Source organism: Bos mutus, chromosome 22 (genome assembly GCF_027580195.1).
Source record: "Bos mutus isolate GX-2022 chromosome 22, NWIPB_WYAK_1.1, whole genome shotgun sequence".
Classification (NCBI taxonomy): Eukaryota; Metazoa; Chordata; class Mammalia; order Artiodactyla; family Bovidae; genus Bos; species Bos mutus.
Window position 1 is genome coordinate 10,312,112 of NC_091638.1, and position 25,048 is coordinate 10,337,159.

The window sequence follows — 25,048 nt, forward strand, 5'->3', positions numbered from 1 at the left end:
TACCAGATGAGGAGGGGGAGTGAGATAGGGCAAATAAGTAAAGGGTATCAACTGTATGGTCATGTATGGAAACTAAATTTTTGGTGATGAGCAAACTAAGATATATGGAGGTAGAAATATAGTATTGTACACATGAAACTTATGTACCTCAATAACATATAAATCTTTTAAAAATCAGTGAATTTCTCCTCAATGAAAGGGAATGCTGGACAGTTCCAGAAATTTAAAAGAGCCTGCACCAAATTATGGCTGGGAAGTGTGTATGTGAAATTGTCATAAGAGCATTGGTTATAATTTAGAAGATTCTCACAAGTTTAAAAGAATGAGGACGAGTGCTTGCTTTGGCAGCATATATACTAAAGTTGGAACCATACGGGAAAATTAGCATGACTCCTGCACAAGGATGACATGCAAATTTGGAAAGTGTTCCATATTTTTATATAAAAATAGAGTCAAGGATCTACTGTATTGCACAGGGACTTCTACTCAACACTGTAATAAACTATATGGGAAAAGAGTAAAAAAAAAGAACAGATATATCTCTATGTATCGGAGAAGGCAATGGCAGCCCACTCCAATACTCTTGCCTGGAAAATCCCATGGAGGGAGGAGCCTGGAAGGCTGCAGTCCATGGAGTCACTGAGGGTCGGACACGACTGAGCGACTTCACTTTCACTTCTCACTTTCCTGCATTGGAGAAGGAAATGGCAACCCACTCCAGTGTTCTTGCCTGGAGAATCCCAGGGACGGTGGAGCCTGGTGGGCTGCCATCTATGGGGTCGCACAGAGTCGGACACGACTGAAGTGACTTAGCAGCAGCATCTCTAGGTATAATTGAATCAAGTGGCAGGACAGCTGACACAAACACCACATTGTAAATCAACTATACTCCAGTATAAAATTTTTTTTAAAAAGTGAGGATGAGATCTCCAAGGCCCTTTCCAGCTCTGTAATCCTATTAAAAAATAAATACAAACGTTAGCAAAACAAAACACAAAGAAAGAACTGTAAGTGGAAATGTAAGACCTCTTGAAGACCAGGCAAGAAACCGGTACACTGCCGTTTTCATCACATTGCTAATCCAAGTCAATGGAAAAGCCAACCCAGATTCAAGGGGTAAGGGAACAGATTTTGCTTCTTTTATAATATTTACTTTTTTTATTTTGGGGGATGCTCCAGGTATTAGTTGTGGTGTGTGGGATCCAGTTCCCTGACCAAGGATTGAACCAGGGCCCCCTGCATTGGGAACACAGAGTCTTAGCCACTGGACAGCCAGGGAAGTCTCAGATTCCACTTCTTGATGGGAGATGCTACAAACAATTTTGGTCATGTTTGCTATCTATTACAGTTACCTGAGGAAAGTGATCTGTCCCAACAAGAATAACCTACTATGTCCCTGTATTATTCAAGGTACCCAGACTCTAGAGATGAGCCCACATCTGAAGATACATCAATTAAATAGCATAAAATAATTAAGTCCCAGACTTGGGATTTGGACTTGGCAGAACAAGGGCAGAACTGAGACCTTTAGCCATGATTTTCTTCACCCCTCAACTCAAAGAACAGCTCTTCCAAATTGTCATTCATATGCCCAAACCAAATATTACCAATTGCTTTCCTTTGAGCCTTCCTAGCAATCTACGGGTCATCTGCAGTTGTCCTTATCTTACCTGACTGTGTAGTAAAATCATTTTTCTGGTTTGAAACCCCAGTCTAAATTTAGGCTACTTGAGGACAGGCACTGCAACTTGACCATTACTACATCTCCTAAGCATCAGACACAGCAAGTACACTGGAATACACTTGTACTTGAAGACATTTGCATGGATATTTATAACTCGATTTGGTCTGTAGTTTGGTTTTTTTCTATTGTGCTATCTTTGGCAGAGTTTTTAGAAAATGTGTATCCACCTGATAAAAATAATTCGGAAACTTTCCTTTTTTGTACTTTAAATAATTCAAATATCATAAATTATGGGGCACATTCCTATAGGCGTCTTGGATTGAGAGTGTATGGCTTGCTGCTTCACCAGTCACCTTAGTTACATCTTAGCCATTTTCTCATTGTGCATCATCTGCGTTGTACCAAGCCCTTTCCACCACCCCCATGTATCTACATATTACAGGAACACAGAAATTGTCCATTTAGGGCAACAGAAGTCTCATGAACATCATGTTGCTGTGAATAGCAGGTGTCTGAAAGCTTCCATGTTCACCTTCAAGTTGGAATACAAATTAGAGAAAGAAAAGAATGTCACAGGTGTTGGAGAGCATGCTATGCTCCACTGCTGAGTGAAAATGCATTTGCTGAAAGCAAGCTGCCACCACTTATGAAAAGCTATCGGGGCTCGGAGTCCAATTAGAGAGGAAAAAAAAATCAATAGTGATTCACTTCCTTGTTAGAGGAATTGATTTTCCTGATAAAGTTCACAATATTCTTAGAGTTGGTCTTAATCATTTTCTGGGAAAATGGCAGAGCTCCAGCTCTTCCAAGTTGTATAGTTAAATTGAGATCAGTGGTTTAGCAGTGCAGGGAGTTACAGATCAATCTCATCAAAGAGGAAAATGCATCCCTCAGACAGAAAGTGAGCAAAAGTACCAGCCAGACATCCCTCTCTCGCCAGATACTCTGATGTTTATTTTATCTCTTTTTAAAAATTTCAGGTAAGGACCATGATCTTCCAGTTTTCATTTGGACCTGAATGTCAAAATGGATATATGGTTTCATTTTTCTTGTTTTGATAAAAAAATCTGTGCCCTTGGGTTTAGAAGACTTGTCTGTATTCCAGCTTCCTCTTGCTGGCCTCATGACCTTGAGAGAATCATTTCACTTCCCTGAATTGCTCTTCATCTTTAAAGAGAGATTGGATTTGCCGATGTGTGTGCCAGATGTATATGTGGCTATCAAACAATTATGTGTAATTCAGCAATTACTTGTAATTAAGCAATTACATATAGCAGACACTGGTCCAAGTGCATCAACTCTTTGAACCCTCACAACCACCCTGTGGAAAAGCTATCATTATCCCTCCATTTATAGACAAGGACACAGGGATGTAGAGAGGTTTAGGTAATTTGCCCAATCTTAATTCTTATTCAGGGCCACATGAAACACAGGGGCTTCATCACTGTTTCTAGAAAGGATTCTAGAACCAAATAAATTTGGGAAACACCACCTCCTATGTTCTCCTTTTGGGAATTTGCATTTCATGTTAGTTAATGAAACGTTCTGGGGAGTCCTGAGGCAGACACCAGTTTATCTCAGCATTTTTCAAATAGTTTGGTTATAGAACTTTCTTTTTCATGCAATACCAGCAACATCCCAAAGGACAGTCAACTAAGAATCGGAAAATATTTGAGTTCCAGTTCTAAATACAAGTTCTTAAGTGAACTTGAAAATCGCTTAAATTTTACAAACCTCAGTTTCCATTATTAAGCTAGTGAAACACCCACTTCAGCAAAGCATTTATCAATACATGAATTAAATAAGATGCCATATGGGGAAGCTTTTTTGGTAAATAATGAAATATTACACAAATGCTAGGTGTTATTTTCATTAATTCAATTCTTTGAACATGAAATATGAGAAATGGTTTTCCAACCAGAGACAACCCTTGTCACTCAATCATTTGTAAAACTCATTCCTTCTTTTTTTCCTTTAACCATGAAGTCTACTCCAAAGTTACTATCCAAACAGCAAAATAATTGAATCCCATAAAAGGCTTTTTTCTCTTATACTCATTTAACAAGAGTCTCTATTCAATCTTTGAATGATTGCTCTAAAAATTAATCCTATAAAATCCTATTTGAGACTGTTTTAAATTAAACGCAGAAACCTGGTATTGTTTCAACAAACTGATAAATACATTACCTGTGCATAACCACCTGTGTTCTAGAAGTTCAGGACATCTCGTTTTTATTCTTGGTGCTTGTCATTTGTTTCCTACTGTTGATATCATGTTCTGTATCTCCTCTACATATTCTGAAACACTGCTATTTCAGCACTGTGTGTTGTGTTAAAAATGAAATTCAGCATGAGAAAGAGCCTCTAGATTCAAGGAATTTAATGATCAGAGTACCATCAAACAGTGTGTGTGTGTGTGTGTGTGTATGTGTGTGTGTAGTAAGTTCCCTACTTATAAACCTTCAAGTTGTGAACTTTCAAAGGTGTGAACATTCATTCACATGTCCAGTCACACAAGTTAGTTCCCGTGTCTGGCACACATTGCCACGTGCACAACTCCTCTACAAGTGGTTGTGCTTCAGTGTAGAGCACTATTTAGAGTGCAATAGTATAGAATCTTTACAGCAGCTTGCCCTGTGTCTCCTATTGCTGATGATCCTTGAGCTCTACCTTCTCCCGCCTCCTCTCCCTCCCCCAGTCAGTAACTCCTCTCTCCTGTTTGCTGGATGCCAGCACCTGTATGCCAGCTGTTGTACTGTATCACTGTACTTTCCAAGGTACCACACCGCAGGATTGTGGCTTCCTTGATAGCTTAGTTGGTAAAGAGTCTGCCTGCAATGCAGGAGACCCTGGGTTGATTCTTGGGTTGGGAAGATCTGCTGGAGAAGGGATCGCCTACCCACTCCAGTATTCTTGGGTTTCCCTTGTGGCTTAGCTGGTAAAGAATCCGCCTGCAATGTGGGAGACCTGGGTTCAATGCCTGGGTTGGGAAGATCCCCTGGAGAAGGGAAAGGCTACGCACTCCAGTATTCTGGCCTGGAGAATTCCATGGACTATGTAGTCCATGGGGTCACAAAGAGTCAGACACGACTGAGCGAATTTCACTTTCACTTTTTACCGCAAGATTAAAAATGTTTTCTTTATTTTTTGTTTTTATATATTATTTGTGTGAGAAATATTATAAGTCTATTACAGTACTTTAATAGTGGTTGTGTTACTTAGGTACCTAGGCTAATTTTGTTGGACTTAGAACAAATTGGACTCATGAATTCACTCTCGGAACAGAACTTGTTCATACAAACTATGGCCTGCACACCAAACCAAATCCTTCATCCTGTTTTTGTACAGTCCAGGAGTTAAGAAAAGCTGTTTTAATGGTTGAGAGGCATGGAAAGAAATAAATACCATGACAAGTGAAAATTATATGAAATTCCAATTTCAGTGTCCTTAAGTTTCACTGGCATACATTCACACCTGTTTGTTTACATATTATCTGCCATAAGGCAGCCTTCACAGCATAGCAGCAGAGTGAGTAGTTAGGATAAGAGATGGTAAGCTTCACAAAACCTAAAACATTTACTGTTTTGCCCTTTATAAAAGAGTTTGCCAACCTCTGCTTTATGTTCAGTATTTTCACACAATGGGTTTTGCCTGAGAAAATATAGTTCCTCTACAGAACAGACATCTGGGGACAGATTTGAAGAAATAAGCTTGGTTTGCTTTTTAACTTTACCTAATCTATAAAAGAAGACTATGGTTTGGTAGAAATATCAGGGGGCTTTGGGCCTTGGTATAAACCTTGCCTTTGGTTTTCTTAGCTGTCTGTCCTTAGGTACACCATTTGAACATTCTCAGTTTCAGTCTTCTTCTCTTTAAAATTGGACTCATGAATTTAGCCCAGTACCTACCACAAAGCAGTGTCCTGAAAAGTGTCAGTTTTCTCTCCCAGAGTCCCAGCAAGGGCCATGGGAAAGGCATTACAAATGCCTTCCAGCAATCTGTTTTGCAGTCTAGACCACAAAGCAACTGAAAATTAAAGAGCTGAGCAGCCCCCAGCCTGCTCTCTGCAGCTTATTCACAGCACTTTTCAGGTCTACCTGACTGGAAAGTAATACATTTCAGGAAGGCTCTTTAGTTTTGTCTTTCCTTCTTGTAAACAACCACCTGGCTACATGAGCTTCTCGCTGGAGATGTGCTTCAATGTTCGACATCCAGCCTGGAGATAACCACTTCTCTTACCCTTCCAACGCTGTCTATCTTGGTCTCTGTGGTGCAGGGCAGTGCTTCAGCCTCAGCTTCACGATCTATGAGTCTCTCAGTGGTGAAAATGTTCTTGAATAGTTGTTACTTGTTCTTATTGTGAGGAGGAGTGAGGTTAGGAACAACCTATGTCGTTAAATGTTGGTAACATCACTCCTCAGTTCAGTTCAGTTCAGTTCAGTTCAGTCCCTCAGTCATGTCCGACTCTCTGTGACCCCATGAATCGCAGCACGCCAGGCTTCCCTGTCCATCACCAACTCCTGGAGTTCACTCAAACTCATGTCCATCGAGTCGGTGATGCCATCCAGCCATCTCATCCTCTGTCATCCCCTTCTCCTCCTGCCCCCAATCCCTCCCAGCATCAGTCTTTTCCAATGAGTCAACTCTTCGCATGAGGTGGCCAAAGTATTGGAGTTTCAGCTTTAGCATCAGTCCTTCCAATGAATATCCAGGACTGATCTCCTTCAGAATGGACTGGTTGGATCTCCTTGCAGTCCAAGGGACTCTCAAGAGTCTTCTCCAACACCACAGTTTAAAAGCATCAATTCTTCGGTGCTCAGCTTTCTTCACAGTCCAACTCTCACATCCATACATGACTACTGGAAAAACCATAGCCTTGACTAGACGGACCCTTGTTGGCAAAGTAATATCTCTGCTTTTCAATAACTATCTAGGTTGGTCATAACTTTCCTTCCAAGGAGTAAGCGTCTTTTAATTTTAATTGGCTGCAATCACCATCTGCAGTGATTTTGGAGCCCCCCAAAATAAAGTCTGACACTGTTTCCACTGTCTCCCCATCTATTTCCCATGAAGTGATGGGCCCAGATGCCATGATCTTAGTTTTCTAGTTTTCATGAATCCTAGGGTTCTTGACTGACAGGTTTTTTTCCTCCAGCACTTTGAATACTGTTACTCCACTGCCTTATGATCTCTATTGTTTCTACTGAGAAGTCAAATGTTAATCTCATTGGGTTCCCTTGTTAATAATTTATCATTTTTCTCCTAATGCTTTTCCAGATCTTGTCTTTGGGTTTCAACATTTTGGCTATGATGTATCTATTTGTGTCTCTTTGCACATTTATTCTACTTTAAGTTTGTTGAGCTTCCTAGATGTTTAAGTTAGTTAGCATTTTTCCATAAATTTGGGATGTTTTCATCCCCATTATTTCATCAGTATTTTCTCTACTGTTTTCAGCTTCCCTATTTCTGGTGTTATCATATACATGTCAGCATACTTAATGCACTAGTGTTTCTCTGAGGCTCTGTTTATTTTTATTATTTTTTTCTCTTCTTCAGATTATATAATTTCTATTGCTCTATCCTCAAGTCTGCTAATTCTTTCTTCTGACAGTTGACATCTATTGTTGAGTCCCTCAAGTGAATTTTTTATTTCACTTACCCTACTTTTCAATTTAAGAAGCTTCACTTTGCCCTTTAATATGATTTCTGTCTCATTATTGATATTTGCTGTTTGGTGGAACATTATCATCCTACCATCTTTTACTCCTTTAAACATTCTTTTCTTTGGTTCTTTAACATATTTATAATGGCTACTTTGAAGTTTTTTTATATGACATCTGGTCCCTTTTAGAAGCAGTTTCCATTGCCTGCATTTTTATGATATATGGATCATATTTTCCTATTTCTTTGCTTTCCTTATAAATTTTATTGGAAACTAGATATTTCTGATAAAATATTGTAACAACTGTGGCTGGATATCGGTACCCCTTCTTGAACCTATTATTATTATTTGATTTTTTATTTGTCTAGTGACTGACTGGATTATTTTAGTGAAGTCTGTCCCCCTTTAACACTATCCTAAAGTGGTAAGCCTCTGATGTTGGTCCTCAGTGAGGTGCAGTGTTGCCTGAAATAAGAATGGTTCAGTTAGGGATCTCTTTGACCATCTCTTTCCCTGACACACTCATGAACTTCATGTATGCCAGACACTCCCATCCAGGGAATTTCACCTTTGCTTCTCCCTCTTTCTCTACGATTCTTCCTCCAGATATTGCCATGGCTTACTTTCTCATTTCACTCAGGTCTTGAGTCAAATGTTATTTCCAAATAAAACCCTTCCCTGGCAAATCTATATATTAGTAGAATAGCAGCCCCTCTTTGGTTGCTTCCTTGTTTTATTTTTTCCCACAATATTTATACTGACTGGCATGATGGCATGATATTTCTTATTGTCCATATCATACCCTAAAATGTAAAATTCACAAAATGTGAATTTTGCCTCCTCCATTCACCGTTATATCAATTCTAGAGGCTAAGACAGTTCTTGGCACAAAGTAGGCCCTCTCCAAATTTTTGTTATTAAATTATTGAAAAACTAAATAAATACTGTGTTCCTATACTAGACACTAGAAGTGGAGGAAGTATACTCTAGGAATAAGACTAAGATAAGGAAATTTGAGAATGCAGAAACACCAAACAAAGGCAGAAACACTTCTGCCTTCTTGGACTTGATCCTCTGTCTGTCTAAGGAAGTAATTCCTTATTCCTTTGCTTTAAAATTTCACAAATCTCAAGCTGCAAGGCAGAAGAGAGGAGGAACTGGTGAAGGAGGAGAAAGTAATTTGACTGTGTTTCATTTTCACAAGCACACTCTTTCTCAGGGTTAGGGAACTATATGCAAGGGCAAGTATCAGGGACCAGAGCCACCAAGGGGACAGTGTTACATGTATGTTTCCACAAAATGCTTACTTGTAGCTGAGCAATAGGTCACTTCTCTGGTTCAACTCCTTCGAGGGTTCCTGCTCTTCCCTCAGAAAAAAACTCTTAATATCATTGAAAATCCTTAATACCACTGAAAGATCCTATGGAATCTGGCCTCAGCCTTCTGCTCTGAGTGTATTTCAGGCCACCTGCTTCCCAACTTTAGTGAACTCCCTTCCACTCCCCAGATCCTTCCTCAGCACTTTTACAGACACGATCCTGCAGGCTTCTAACTTTGCCCTTCAGGCATGGCCCAGATAACCTTAGTTCATCTTTCAGGTCCCAACTCAAACGTTACTTCCACCAAGCCTCTTCTGACTTAAACTAAATAGTCTCTTGTATTATTAGGGTAAATCTAGCTGCTATGTATAACAAACAGACTTCAGCACAAAAATGGCTCAAACCCAGTAGAACTGTGTGTCTCTCTCATGTAGCCATGCAAGGCAGGATCATTCAAGTACACAGGCTCATGTAGTTATCAACTCCTTCAACACGCGGCTTCCGAGATCACCATGATGACCTCCAGCCCAGGCAGCTGGATCAGAGTAAGAGCACAGAGGAGTGTATATGGGTGGTTTTATGGGCCAAACTGAACATCAGCACACATCACATCTTTGCACATTCCATCATCAGTCACAGGGCCATGCCTGACTGCAAGAGAGATGGGGCAGTCTCGTCCTGTTGTATTCGCAGGAATAAGAGGAGAATATGGGTTTTGGCAAGGTAGCAGGTCCTGCCATAGGGCTCCCTTCTGCTCGCCTTCCATTATGTTCTTCTGGGCACCTGGCAGTCCAGTGTCACAGAGCTCAGGGCACATGCTATATGTGAGGCTTGTCAAGTCCATGAAGGCAGAAATGGGTCTGCCTATTCTCCCTCTATATCCCTTAAAGCCTCAGCATTTAGTGGGCTTTTAATAAATATATTGAACTATATGAAATTACTGCTTTGTTTGTCATAAAATGTCTAATATTAGCAATTTAGAAGAAGAGCCTTTAAGGCACACCTTTGACATATGGGTTGTTCAGCAGAGCACCTCCCATGGGTTAGTGGAAGGCTATAACACAGGACTCAAAGGTTTTCCAGCTTGAGTCTTTCCACTAATGCCTTGTTAGGTAATTCCAGTTTCTTGCCAGGGAATCACTTGTAGAACAATGTGTTTTATGGACTAGCTGTGAGGTCATGCAGCCTGTGGGAATTTGGTGGAAGTGGGGAGCCACACAAGACCTCCACTCAGGTTGAGGAGAAAGCTTGGTCATGCATGTTAATGAATGACAGACTTTCAGTTCTGTCCCAATTAAGCAAACATTGGTTCCGCATCTACCGTGTGCCAGGCGCTAGGTCCAGAGCCAAGGACACAAAGATGATTACTTCCTTGGAGGAGCTTGCGGACTTACAAGGGGTTCACAGTCAGTTTGTTTTGGAAATATCCCTTCGGCACTTTTTCAGAAGAATGAGCAGGACAAGAAAAAGAAAAACCATCTGGGAGTTGGTTTTAATAGTTTAGGCAAGAGATGGTGTCCTGTATTGTTTTCCTTCACCGGTTTTTCTTTGTTTAACTTTTAGGGGGACAGAGGGTGGGAGGCGAGGTGGTCACAGGAAGGGTGAAGGGGCTGGGAAAGCACAAATATGCAAAGACAGAATCATCCTTCACTTGCTAGTGAGGAAAGCTGCTGAGGTGCAGAAAGGGGCAACCGCCATGCCGATCATGTCCTGGGATGGCATACTGTGTTTAGACAGCGCTTCAGCTGAGAAGTTCCCTACCACTCTCCAATCCCTTAAAATACAGAATTCTGCCACTGAAATGGAGAAGAATTGGGATCCTCACAACCGTGCCAGAAACTGAGGCTGTGCAGCCTTTCCTGACATCCTTAATCCTTAGGCTGTACCTTCCTCCTTCCCGGTGTGGTGCTGGAGGAAGGGGATGGGAAGCCCACTCCAGGGTGTGTGCGTTCCATCATTTGTCAGGCGGGAGCAGTCTTCTTGCTGGGTCTTTGTTGCTCTAGGCCTCTGAGTTAAAAATAGACTTTCCAAAGAAAGCTCCCGTTAGGTGGTCCTACCAAGGTAATTTACATTATCAGCTCCCAGCTTCAAGACTAATTTGGAACAGTCCCGCATTTGATGTGCTCCATTTCTTTTCAGGGGTGGCTGCTTTTTCACAACCAACTCCAAGGAAGTGCTTTCCCCAGTGATCTTAAATCTTGAAGCAGGAATTAGGATGGAGATTGGAGGAGGGTGGGTGGGTAGCACAGTTTAGGAGCCATGTAAACTCCAGTTGGATTCTCTGCACAGGACTCTCAAACTCTTCTGCCCACTTTTTTCCCTATGTTAAAAAGTTAAAAAATATCTGCCTGTGATGTCATACTCCTCTATGCTTTCTACTAAACCCAGTAGCTCCAAAAGAAAGTGAAAGTGTTAGTTCATCAGTCATGTCCGACTCTTTGCGATTCCATGGAGCCACCAGACTCCTCTGTCCATGGGATTTTCTAGGCAGGAATACTGGAATGGGTTGCCATTCCCTTCTCCAGGGGATTTTCCCGACCCAGAGATCAAACCCTGGTCTCCAGCGTTGCTGGCATATTCTGAGCCACAAGGGAAGCCCCTTGTGACTCTGGGCAGGGGTGGGTCACAATTCTCTTTTAATGTGCATGGGGTGGGTCGTCGCCTGCAGGATGTTCTGCCATTGTCACTCACGAGGAGGCTGAAAGAGCAGCACATCAAAGCACAAAGATCCCCGAGGCGGTCCTCAAACTGAACGCATGTTCTACCTGGTCATTCTAAGCAGCATCAAGGAGCCCAAATCTGACGCCTGTTTTCCTGGCTGCCCGCGCAGCCGTGGGAGTCGTGGCAGCATGCGTGAGTGCCTGAGTCCCGGCAGGAAAGAACAGGACCTTAGTGTGGATCCACAGAATGACCCCTTTCTGTGGCACGAGGTCTGATTTCTCTTACCAAAGAGCGTATGTATAATTAGCCACATTATAAATAGAGCTTTCAAAGGCAATTTTATTATTTAGTCATTTTGACAACCACATGGGGATGAATTAAATTGTAAAGACAAGGAAATGAAAACTCAGGAGAGTTCATTGTCTTGTCCGAGTTCAAACATTGCAAACATTGCACTACAGAAAATAAAATTGGTAATTATGTTGGTGACACTCAACATCTATTTGATAATATGTCTTCCCATTCAGAAACAAGACACCTCTCACCACGTATTAAAATCTCTAGTTTTGCCCTCTGTTTACTGCTTCAGCAGTTATAGACTAAGTGCCTAGTGTGTGTGTCAGGCATGGAGGAAACGGTGTTATTGCTGTATGTGTGCGGGTCTCCTGTATTGTAGGCAGATTCTTTACCACTAGGTCCACTATGTATATTCTTTTTTGTTCTTTTCTACTATGTTTTATCATAAGATATTGAATATAGTTCTCTGTGCTATACATTAGGACCTTGTTATTTATCCATTCTGTATATGAAAGCTCACATCTGCTAATCCCAACCTCCCACTCCATCTCTCCTCCAGCCCCTCCTCTGGGCAATCACCAGTCTGCTCTCTGTGTCCATGGTTCTGTTTCTGTTTCATAGATAGGTTCATTCGTGTCATAGTTCGGATCCCACATAGAAGTGATCTTGGCATTTGTCTTTTTCTGACTGACTTCACTTAGTACGATCATCTCTAGGTCCATCCATGTTGCTGCAAATGGCATCATTTCATTCTTTTTTATGACTGAGGTGTATTCCATTCATATATGTGCCACATCTCCTTTATCCATTCATGTATTGATAGACATTCAGGTTGTTCCTGTGTCTTGGCTACTGTGAGTAGTGCTGCTATGAACACAGGGGTGCATGGGTCTTTTTGAATTAGTGTTTTGTCTGGATATATGCCTACTTGCTGGATCATATGGTCGCTCTACTTTTAGCTTTCTGAGGAACCTCCATACTGTTTTCCATAGTGGCTGCACCAACTAACATTCCCACCAACGGTATAAGCAGGTTCCTTTTTTCCACACTCTTTCCAGCATGTATTTGTGGATTTTTATTGGTGGCCATTCTGACCTGTGTGAGGTAATACCTCATTATGGTTTTGATTTGCATTTCTGCAATAATTAGCTATGTTGAGCATCTTTTCATGTGCCTATTAGCCCTTATATTTCTTCTTTGGAGAAATGTCTGTTTAGGTCTTCTGCCCATTCTTTGATTGGGCTGCTTGGTTTTTTTTTGTTGTTGTTGTTGTCAAGTTATATGAGCTCTTTGTATACTTTGTAAATTAAGCCTTTGTCAGTTGCATCGTTTGCAAATATTTTCTCCCATTCTGTAAGTCGTCTTTTTGTTTCGTTTATAGTTTCCTTTGCTGTGCAAAGGGCTTCCCTTGTGGCTCCTCTGGTAAAGAATCCTCCTGCAGTGCAGGAGATCTGGGTTCGATCTCTGGGTTGGGAAGATCCCCTGGAGAAGAGAAAGACTGCCCGCTCCAGTATTCTGGCCTGGAGAATTCCATGGTCTGTATAGTCCATGGGGTCAAAAAGAGCTGGACACGAGTGAGTGACTTTCACTTTCACTTGCTGTGCAAAAGTTTGTAAGTTTGATTAGGTCCCATTTGTTAATTTTTGTTTTTATTTCTATTGCCTTAGGAGACTGACCTAAGAAAACATTGGTACAAATTATGTCAGAGAATTTTTTGCTATGAGGTTTTGTAGGAGTTTCATGGTGTCATGCCTTCTGTTTATGCCTTTAAGCCATATTGAGTTTATTTTTGTGTTTGGTGAATGAGCGTGTTCTAACTTCACTTATTTACATGCTACATGCTGCTGTTCAACTTTCCCAACACCGTTTTTTTTTTTATTGTAGTTGATTTACAGTGTTGTGTTAGTTTCTGGTGTACAGCAAAGTGATTCAGATACACACACAACACACACACACGCACACACATTCTTTTTCATAGTCTTTTCCATTATGATTATTAAAGGCTTTTGAATATAGTTCCCTTGCTATACAGTAGGACCTTGTTTATCTTCTAATGATTTTAATAGTCTTTAAATTAGTTCCCTTGTGCTTTTCAGGTAGACAACTATGCTATCTGAAAACAATAATACTAATAATTTAATTTGTTTCTACATCTCTCCCTCTTACATCCTCCTCCTTTTCCCTGTTCTAACTACCTTCCTTAATTGGATGGTCTCATATCGTTAGAAAGAAAATGTTCTCTGTATGTTGGAATGGGAATAATTGAGGTTCAGAGAAAAATTCAAAGTTCCCATAACATGGTGACTTTTAGGAGTTGAAGGGAGGGAGGTAGAAGATTCACTGTAGCCAATTTCTGAAGAATAAGCTTGGAGGGTGAAGTCTTGCTGGGAGAGTTGGAGGCAACAGGCCAACCAACTCCTCTGAAAAGCCAGAGGAAAACAAGGCCCTCAGCTGTTGCTGTTCTCGGCAAACTAGAGACCATCCATCACCTGTGCAGACGAACTCCGGGAGCAGCCATAAGTGGGCTTGCTCAGCATCTCATTGCACAAAAGACAGACCCTTTGCCCAACACCAGGCAGACTACTGCTCCAGATACCCATATCAGGCAACAAGAATTAAGAGCAGCCCTCATTTGGAGCAGGACATGACCCTGAGTCATGATGCGTGGGCATGTGAGCTCCGGAGCCTATCTAAATGGACATAAACTCTGGTTCCACCACTTGTCCTGCTTGTGAAACTACTTGGGAAAATAACCTTTCTCTGCTTAAATTGTTTAGCTGGAAAATAGTTTTAATATCTGTACCTGCATCACAGAGTTTAGAGAGGACTAAATTAGTAAATACATGAAAAGTACTAAGAACAACACCTGACTTATAGTATATGCTCAATAAATCTTGGCTAGAATGGTGCCTAGAAAGTGAACCTCATGAGAACTAGGGTTCTGGCATGTTCTGGTGGTAAATCTTTGGAAAATATGCTTTAAATTTCCTATTAACCTTTCTGAGCCTCACTGGAAAAGTTACCTTCCTTTGGAGATGAACTGAAGTTGGTCTCCTTCCTATTCGATGTCTGTATTAGATCTTAAGTTCCATGAGGATGGAGACACATCCTCTGGCTAAACATATCAAGGACTCCAATAGATCCAAAGGGAAACCAAGAAATTGTAAAATTAAATTCTATTTATGTTTCACTCTGCAACAGAATCAATTTTTTGGAAATACCTTGACTTCGGTCTAGTCGGTGCTCTTTTGGTAAGATAATTTAAGGAGGGTTAATTTACAAAGAGACTATCTACAAAGCTATGATGAGATTTGAGGTGATCCCAGGGATGGTACAGTAACACAAAACCGTGAACACCAGTAGAGCTATCTCCATCTCTCAGGATCAAGGGGAAAAACTGGTCCCTGGAGCCTGGAAGGAGAGTCCCATGGAAAAAGTCTCTTTACAAGGAGCAGTGGGCTTCAGTGAAGGAACTCACACAGACAGGGGCAGGAAAGTACATGTTTTGGACTCCCTCCCCTACCTCCCATGGGTCGGTCTCCTGTTGACGTTCCCCAGGGGAGGATCTCAGCCAAAAACCAAAAAGGATGGAAGTAGGGTTACCCAACTAAGCAAATTAAAAGTGCGGGACACATAGGTAAATTCCAATTTCAGATTAACAACAAATGAATTTTTCATAGATCCTAAATACTGTATAGGACATACCAAGATTTTGTTATTTATGTGAAATTCAAATATTAACTCTATGTCATGTATTTTATGTGCAATCTTAGATAATAGATCATTGATAAATTCCATACAGGTCAGCCTCCCTGAGCAGAGAGCAGGATGGAAAGTATAAGAGACAGGGGGGCAAAGGTGAAACAGACTGACGTAGCCATGAACTCACCCCTTTTGCCTAAGTCCACCCAGATTTTCAAGTAGAAGAGTGTGGAACTCTAACATAGGGAATTCATGAGATCACAAAAACTGTCATATCATCATTGGGTAATGTCAATTCAGTCATAGCCCTCTCTGAAACTAGACTCCAGAACTGTGAGAAGCAAATGTCTATTGTTTAAAAGCTATTCAGCTGTGGTGTTTATTTTGTTACAGCAGTGCAAACAGACTAAGATACTATCATTTTCCTTCTCTATTAACTTGTCTTCGGAAACTCCCCAGAAAGCCATCGCAGTAGGTTGAGAGTCAGTGAAGTTGTTGATAGAGCTGTTTTTAAGCTGAATCACTTGTACATGTGTTTGTAGTTATTATTTTTATTTATAATTGCCATCCTTGTCATGTATCTTATATGCATTTAGGAAGAGAAGGAGGGAGGGAGAAAGGGAAGAAAGGAAAGGGAAAGAAAGGGGGGAAGGACCTAAAAAATATACCCAAGGAAACAAAATACAACCAGTTAATAAACAGGTGGTGGTTTTCTTTATACCAGTTCATAAAGAAAAATTGAATTACTCTTTGATATCAATTTTGAGATCAGTGTTTCAAGTCACTCATTAAATCTCAATTTCTTGAATTTTAAAATGGAATTCATAGAACCTGGATTGCAGAATTTGGGGTAAATTTAGAAACAAAGAATATATAGAAACTAACGCTTGTTTGAAGCATAAAATAATTCCTAATTATAGCAGTATTAAGAGAATTCATACTTAATGCATCATTTTAATATATTCTATTGCTATAAAAGTACCACATTTATCTTTTTCAAATTAGTAAGTTCAAAAAGTCTGATGGATTTAATAGGACAATCTCTCGATCTCGTAAGAGAGATCAACCAAAGGTAAATTACAAACAAAAGATAAAATCTAAAATTTCCAGTTTCTGAGGATCTTAAAGTAGAAATTACAAGGCCAAATACTTGTAAGCATTTAGTTTTAGAAGTTATGTCTCCTTTTTGAATTTATGCTATTTTATATATCTTCCTCTGGGCATTAGTCACTGTGTCTATAATTTTAGCAATGCTAATACTTAATTCATGTGTTGAGTGAATGAATAAGATACTTTAGGCACCCACACAGAGAGAGTCTAAAGAACTTGAATGGCACTTTAATGTAGTTATATTAATAGGAAAATGGGCACATGTGATGCTCCCATGGGAATGTCTTTGTGATGGCACTTACAGAATTTTTTTAAATTTCAACTAGACAGTTAATAAAGTAGGTAGTTGTGGGTAGGTGAATACCTCAGGAAACAAGAATAGTACAGGAAGGATGCAAGTAAAGAAGTAAAGAACATCTCACCAAAGGAGACAGGGATGAACGTCAGTGAACAGATTTGTCATGTTTTTACACCATGCCGTAGCAGTTAACTTTGACTTTATGTTAATAGCAATCACAACTCTAAGTCCCTGTCTAGAACCTTTTAAACAAGACTGACAGATGCTGGTTCAGTTCAGTCACTCAGTTGTGTCTGACTCTTTGTGACCCCATGGACTGCAGCACACCAAGCTTCCCTGTCCATCACCAACTCCCAGAGCTTGCTCAAACTTATTTCCATCAAGTCAGTGATGCCATCCGACCATCTCATCCTCTGTTGTCCCCTTCTCCTGCCTTCAATCTTTCTCAGCATCAGGGTCTTTTCCAATGAGTCAGTTCTTCACATCAGGTATTGGAGCTTCATCAGGGTTGATTTCCTTTAGGGTTGACTAGTTTGATCTCCCTGCAGTCCAGGGGACTCTCAAGAGTCTACTCCAACACCACAGTTATCAATTCTTCAGTGCTCAGCTTTTTTATGGTCCAATTCTCACATCCATACTAGAATACTACTACTACTAGAATAATTGGATTGAAGTGCTGGTTAGGAGAAGGCAATGGCAGCCCACTCCAGTACTCTTGCCTGAAAAGTCCCATGGGCGGAGCAGACTGGTAGGCTGCAGTCCATGGGGTCACAAAGAGTCGGACACGACTGAGCGACTTCACTTTCCCTTTTCACTTTCATGCATTGGAGAAGGAAATGGCAACCCACTCCAGTGTTCTTGCCTGGAGAATCCCAGGGACGGCGGAGCCTGGTGGGCTGCCGTCTGTGGCGTGGCACAGAGTCAGACATGACTGACACGACTTAGCAGTAGCAGCAGCAGCTGGTTAGTGAGGTTTTAATAATGCCAGAAGAAAAGACTGCACATAGAAAGAACTCTTGACCTGATGATATTTGGACTTAGTGTGCCCCTAGATAAAGAAATGTAGAAAAGATACCCACAGAAAGAGCATTCATATTTAAAATGAAGGGTAGACCATTCCACTTAGATTTCCTGCTGACATGCTTGGTTTTTCTGCTCTTGGTTTACTCACTGGGCTTGTACTTGTCTAAAAGATTCAGGACGATAAATGCTACCATAAGTGCCTACAGGTTAGACCAACTAATCCTGGCAACATAAGTGCCCAAGATGTGTGGCCAAGGCAAACTTTAAAAGTGCCCAGAGGGACTGTATGCCGTAAAGGATCTGAAAGTGTGTTAGTTGCTCAGTCGTGTCTCACTCTTTGTGCCCCCATGGACTGTAACCTGCCAGGCTCCTCTAACCGTGGGATTCTCCAGGCAAGAACACTGGAGTGGGCTGCCATTCCCTTCTCCAGCGGATCTTTCGGCCCCAGGGAACTAACTAACTCAGGCATTGGCAAGCAGATTCTTTACAGTCTGAGCTACCAGGAAAGCCAACTTTAGATAGTATAATAATATCAAATCTTGTTTTAATCACATAAAAGTCTATCTTATTTATTTCATTCTAAGTAACCTTCCAAAGAATTTGTTTAATTCATTTGTGGTAACTCCTTTTTTAAAAGAAAAAAACAATTTTTTTACCTCATTGAAATAATAGCTTCTTTGTTTGTTTTTTTTTCAAGTTTTTGGTTGATATTCTTAATTGTTCTTATTACCATCTGTAAGGCCCATTGAGAAGGCCTCAATGAAGCTTCCTAAACCCGTTTTTCTTGTTCAAAAGAGTTCCTAGGTTTAATTTGACTTTTGTTTTATAGGAACAAACAAAACAGTTGTTTACACTGAGAGCGCTCCAGATTTAATGACCAACAAGCAGGATTTCCTGGAAGGGGGTAAATTGGTAAATTGGAAAGAAGACTGGAGTAGTAGCTAGAGGATCTGGATCTTTAGACTCATTTCAATGTTTCACTGGATTTGTGAGACTGAGACACTTGGCTTCCCTGAGAGTCAAACAGGGATAATAATGATGAGAATACTTGGCACATAGTGAGCACTTAGGAGTGTTATTTATAGTAATTCATATTCCATTATTATAATCTTCCAAGATTACCATGTTAAATAAAAATGCATATATGAAAAATTGCAAAGTGGTATCTAAACATAAAGAACTATGTCACTTACTGTAGATGACAAAACTAACATTCAGGCCAGCTATTGGTACTTGCACCTTTAAAATTCAGGCAACTGAAATATATTTCAGGGTATAACACTAGTGAAAAAAATTACATACACCCAAGTAGTTCCCTTCGTAATGATTGCGACTAGGAAAAAACTACATGTATGTATGGATAAGGACTGAACAGCAGCATGGAAAATGAAGACAATCGGATTTGCTAATGGTATGGAAATTTGGGTTCTACTTTTTTTATTTTTATGTGCTTTAATCTGTTTTTTTCCTTATTAAACCCATGTCCGTGCCAGAGAGAGCATGGAGTTGTAACCATTGGACAGCCAAAGAATTCACTTTAATCTGTTCTTTAAAATATCTTTATAACTCAAAAATAATAAAATACAGACAGTTAAGCCAAGAACTGAGATGTACTTGGGAACACTGGTGTACTAATACTAACAATGGTAAAAACCAGTAGTCCATTTTGCTGAGCACTTCCCCTGGGTTAGGCCTGCTCTACATGCATAATCTGTCTAATCATCCCATCAATACTGTGCTCCACAAGATACATAGGAGAAAATTGAAGCTCACAAACTAGTAGCTTGCCAAGGGCTCCCAGCTGGCAAGTGCTGAGTACAGATGTGCTATGTGTATAACAGTCAAAGTAAATATTGGTTCATATCATCTGGGGAACATAGATAAATCAGCATTCTCAGCTTTTTGGTGGTATTAGAAACACTAAAGAAAAGTTAAGCTTCGGATCTCAGTATTTTTCTCTTACACCTCTCTCACTCCTGCACCTGGTGTGAGTTGCACCAACTTCCTATTCCTTTCTACTTGCCCATACACCTGCCTCTGAGTGTGCATGGAGTGTGCGGGGAACATTCCTCTGAGTGCACATAGAGTATACAGGGAACATTCAAACAACAGAGTGCAGATGAGGAGTGAGGCCCTGGGTGGCATGGAGAAGTTGGAGGAGTGTGGGGGAGAAAAGAACTTAAATGTCCATGGAAGCAGCCCAGAGTTTCATTGGCTACTAAAGAGAAGGAATTCATGAGAAAAGCAGTGATTTTCAGTCAAGCCATGGGGACTTCCAGGCAGTATTTCAAAGGGTACCACTCAGTTTCCAGGAAGGGAGGGGGCTTCTGACCACCTGTTTCTTTTGGGGTGCTGAGGGTGGCTTTCTTAAAAAGCTCAGACAAGGTGGGGAACCTTGTGTACACTCCATCCTCGACATTACTAAACTGGATGTGAAATTGGTTCCAAATTCCTTTCTTACTCTGTGCATCTAATTTTCTTTTTTAAAAAAATTAATATTACTGATACTGCTGCTGCTGCTGCTAACTCACTTCAGTCGTGTCCGACTCTGTGCGACCCCATAGACGGCAGCCCACCAGGCTCCGCCGTCCCTGGGATTCTCCAGGCAAGAACACTGGAGTGGGTTGCCATTTCCCTCTCCAATGCATGAAAGTGAAAAGGGAAAGTGAAGTCTCTCAGTCATGTCCGACTCCCAGGGACCTCATGGACTGCAGCCTACCAGGTTCCTCCACCCATGGGATTTTCCAGGCAAGAGTACTGGAGTGGGCTGCCATTTCTTTCTCCAGGGGATCTTCACAAACCAGGGATCGAACCCAGGTCTCCTGCATTGCAGACAGACGCTTTACCGTCTGAGCCACCAGGGAAGCCCTTTAGGGGCTTTCGGAAGTCGCTTTAGTCTTGTCCAACTCTGTGCGACCCTATGAACTGTGCCTGCCAGGTTCCTCTGTCCATGGGACTCTCCAGGCAAGAATACTAGAGTGAGTTGCCATGTGCTCCTCCAGGGGATCTTCCCAACCCAGGGATCGAACCTGTGTCTCTCTATGTCTCCTGTACCAGCAGGAGAATTCTTTACCACTAGGGGCATGTGGGAAGCCCACTGATACTATCAGGGACACCTAAAATAACAAAGAAACTGAAAACTTTTCCAAAAGTAAAATGTTTATCATTGCTGTTTTTCAAAGGATTTGAAAATGTTTAACTGAAGACAATAGCAATAAACACTGCCAGCTATTCGATGCCATTGTCAATTATAATGGACGTGAATGATTATAAACATGTAAATCATCATGACTTTCTTCAGCAAGTTGTTTTTGAGCACAAACTCTGTACTAAAGACTGGGTCAAGGATCATACCTATAGAAAATAATTAGACATAATCCCTGCCTAGTCTAGAGAGTAAACACTGTATTATGATAAATGCTTTGTTATAATGTGATAAGTGCTCTAGTGAATGGATGCACAGAACTAATGTTTGTCAGGGGTTGGAAGATTGTTGTTATTGTTGTAGTTCAATTATTCAGTCATGTCCGACTCTACAAAACCATAGCCTACCAGGCTCCTCCGTCCTCTACTATCTCCCAGAGTTTGCTCAAATTCATGTCCATTGACTCAGCAATGCTAGCAGGGACTTAGAAAAGAAGAGAAGTCAAGTACCCTTCAAAAAGTGGGACAGTCATCTTGAAAACTTTGAAGGAATCCACTTTTGAGAGACACTGTAGGATCAGTATTAGGGACTTGGATTTTGAAATCTGGACAAAGGCTGGCTCTATTACTTGTCAAAATCTGGACAAAGGCTGGCTCTGACTGAGGGATTTCAAAGCAGCCAAAAATCCTTCTATTCCTCTTCACACTGTAACTATGCAGCTTCTTCAGTCAAAGATAAGGGTCTCTTTCTTTACTCCTTGCATCTGGCTTTGGCATGTCATTTGCTTTGTGACACAAGCAGAAGCTTGAGCACTGGGACTGTCCTCTCTTTGGCTTCCTGGGACTGCCATGTGCATGGCCCAATAGCCTATCGTTTGATCAGAGACTATGAGATGGGGTGTGTGTGAGCCCAGCAAGGTTAGTGGTAGAACTGCCCACTAAGCCCACCCCAATTACTTGCCCACAGACTTCTGAGCTGAATAAATGAAGCTGTTTATTATAGAATAAGTATGCTGTAGAATAGAAACTAATTGGTATATTCAGTGGCTCTGGATAATTTATTTCACCTCTTGAAACTTGGGTCTCCTCTTCTATAATATGGAGATCATAATAGTAATTATCTCCTAGGTTGCTGAGAGTATTAAATAAAATAATGCATAGAAAGTACTTATAAAATAGTGACCAGATAGTGACTAATAGTATAATTACATGCTTATATTTAGTATTTAATTTTTCCTGAGGTCAAGAGTGGGTCTTTGGGTGCTTCATGCTCTGTAATTACTAAAGTCATAAAATTTCCTGGGACATGTTTTTAAAATAAACAATGGTGATTTTTTTGTTTGATTGATTTTTCAGCTTATTTTGGGCATTTCTTACATCAGTTAATAAGCTTTTAAATGCTATTTGGTGAAGTACTATGGTTCTGTGGGGTTTTCCCCCCTAAATACAACTTTTTCTTATTTTTAACCATTGTCTCTGCACAGCAGGCTTAATCTAAAGAAAGCAGAGAAAACCACTAGGCCATTCAGGTATGACCTAAATCAAATCCCAGATGATTATATAGTGGAGGTGATGAACAGATTCAAGCAATTAGATCTGGTAAACAGATTTGCCTGAAGAATTATGGACAGAAATATGTAATATTGTACAGAAGGCACAGACCAAAATCATCCCAAAGAAAAAGAAATACAAGAAAGCAAAGTGATTGTCTGAGGAGGCTTTACAAATAACAGAGGAAAGAAGAGAAGCAAAAAGCAAGGGAGACAGGGAAAGTTATACCCAACTGAACACAGAGTTCCAGAGAAGAGCAAGGAGAGAAAAGGCCTCCTTCAATGAACAATGCAAAGAAACAGAGGAAAAGAACAGAAGGGGAAAGACTACAGATCTCTTCAGGAAAACTGGAAATAGCAAAGGAACATTTCATGCAAAGATAGGCACAATAAAGGACAGAAATGGTAAAGAACTAATAGAAGTAGAAAAGATCAAGAAGAGATGGCAAGAATACACAGAAGAACTGTATAAGAAAAGATCTTCATGACTGGAACAACCACAATGGGGTGGTCACTCACCTAGAGCCATGTATCCTGAAGCGTGAAGTCCAGTGGGCCTTAGGAAGCACTGCTGCCACGATAGCTAGAGGAGGTGATGGAATTCCAGCGGAAATACTTAAAATCCTAAAAGATGATGCTATGAAAGTGCTGCGCTCAATATGTCAGCGAATTTGGAAAACCCAGCGCTGGTCACAGGACTGCAAAAGGTTATTCTTCATCCCAATTCCCCAGAAGGGCAGTACTAAAGAATGCTCAAACTATCAGACAATTGCACCCACTTCCCAAGGTTATGCTCAAAATCCTTCAAACTAGGCTTCAGAAGTACTTGAATCAAGAACTTCCAGATGTACAAGCTGGGTTTAGAAAAGGCAGAGGAACCAGAGGTCAAATTGCCAACATTTGCTGGATCATAGAGAAAGCAAGGGATTTCCAGAAAAACATCTACTTCTGTTTCATTGACTACGCTAAAGCCTTTGACTGTGTGGATCACAAAACTCTTCAAGAGATGGGAATACCAGACCATCTTACCCGTCTCCTGAGAAACCTGTGTGCAGGTCAAGAAGCAACAGTTAGAACCTTATATGGAACAACTGACTGGTTCAAAATTGAGAAAGGAGTACACAAGGCTGTACACTGTCACCCTGCTTATTTAACGTATATGCAGAGCACATCAGGCGAGATGCAGGGCTGGATGAGTTACAAGCTGGGATCAAGATTGCCGGGAGAAATATCAACAATCTCAGATATGTAGATGATACCACTTTAAGGGCAGAAAGTGAAGAGGAACTAAAGAGCCTCTTGATGAGGGCAAAAGAGGAAAGTGAAAAAGCTGGCTGAAAACTGAATATTAAAAAAACCCTCAAGATCATGGCATCAGCTCCCATCACTTCATGGCAAATAGAAGAAAAGGTGGAAGCTGTGACAGATTTCTTCTTTTGGGGCTTTAAAATCACTGTGGATGGTGACTACAGTCATGAAATTAGAAGATGACTGTTTCTTGGAAAGAATGCTATGACAAACCTAGACAATGTAACAAAGGTCTATTGCCGTCTATGGGGTTGCACAGAGTCAGACACGACTGAAGCGACTTAGCAGCAGCAGCAGCATGGTCTTTCCAGTAGTCACGTACAGATATGAGAGTTGGACCATAAAGAAGACTGAGCACCGAAGAAGTGATGCCATCGAAATGTGGTGCTAGAGTAGACTCTTGAGAGTCCCCTGGACTGCAAGGAGCTCAAACCAGTCAATCTTAAAGGAAATCAACCCTGAATACTCACTGGAAGGACTAATGCTGAAGCTGAAGCTCCAATACTTTGGCCACCTGATGTGAAGAGCGACTCATTGGAAAAGACTCTGACACTGGGAAAGATTGAGGGGCAGGAGGAGAAGGGGGCCACAGAGGATGAGATGGTTGGATGGCATCACCAACTCAAAGGATGTGAACTTGGGCAAACTCCAGGAGATGGTGAGGGACAGGGAGGCCTGGTGTGCTGCAGTCCATGAGGCTGCAAAGAGTCAGACATGACTTGGTGACTGAACAACAACTCTGCACAACAAAGTCTGAGCAGCTGGAGTTTCTGTTTTCTGTGACTTCAGTGGCACATAATATCTTCTGATTCATCTCCCATGGGGGAAGCATGGGGAATGTAATATACAAGTACATCACAGGAAGGATATGTGGGTTTGCTAATGGCCTGAAAAAATTAAGTGCTAAGTGGTTTGATTCTTTCCACTTCTCTGTCTTAAACATCAAGTTCAATGGAATTAATTTCCTAAAAATGAAAATTCTGTCCTAATGGAACACAATTAGGAAAATATGTGAACATTCCCTTTTCAATTATGTAGGTTTAATTTACTTACCCCTTTAAGTAACTTCAAGTAATATCTGACAGCCATGAGCATTCATATTCCAATGGAAGTCAGAAATTGACATAAATTTAAACTAGCTGTAATTATACTGTACAATACTTACATTTTTATATTTTTCCTTTTTTTGAATTAGTTGTAAGCTAACAATTCACACCTTTGAACCAAGCTCCACCTGACCCTCAGTACTCCCCTGAATTGCAGTAATTCTGAAATGTAAAAGTTTGTTCA

At 40.8% G+C, this 25,048-nt stretch overlaps 1 non-coding gene across 1 annotated transcript; it reads left to right on the forward strand.

Moving 5' to 3' along the window:
- The first annotated feature begins 332 nt into the window (after positions 1-332).
- On the forward strand, positions 333-438 carry LOC138984822 (U6 spliceosomal RNA). Its single transcript, XR_011462106.1, has one exon. It is a non-coding gene; the product is annotated as a U6 spliceosomal RNA (small nuclear RNA).
- Positions 439-25,048: the final 24,610 nt, after the last annotated feature.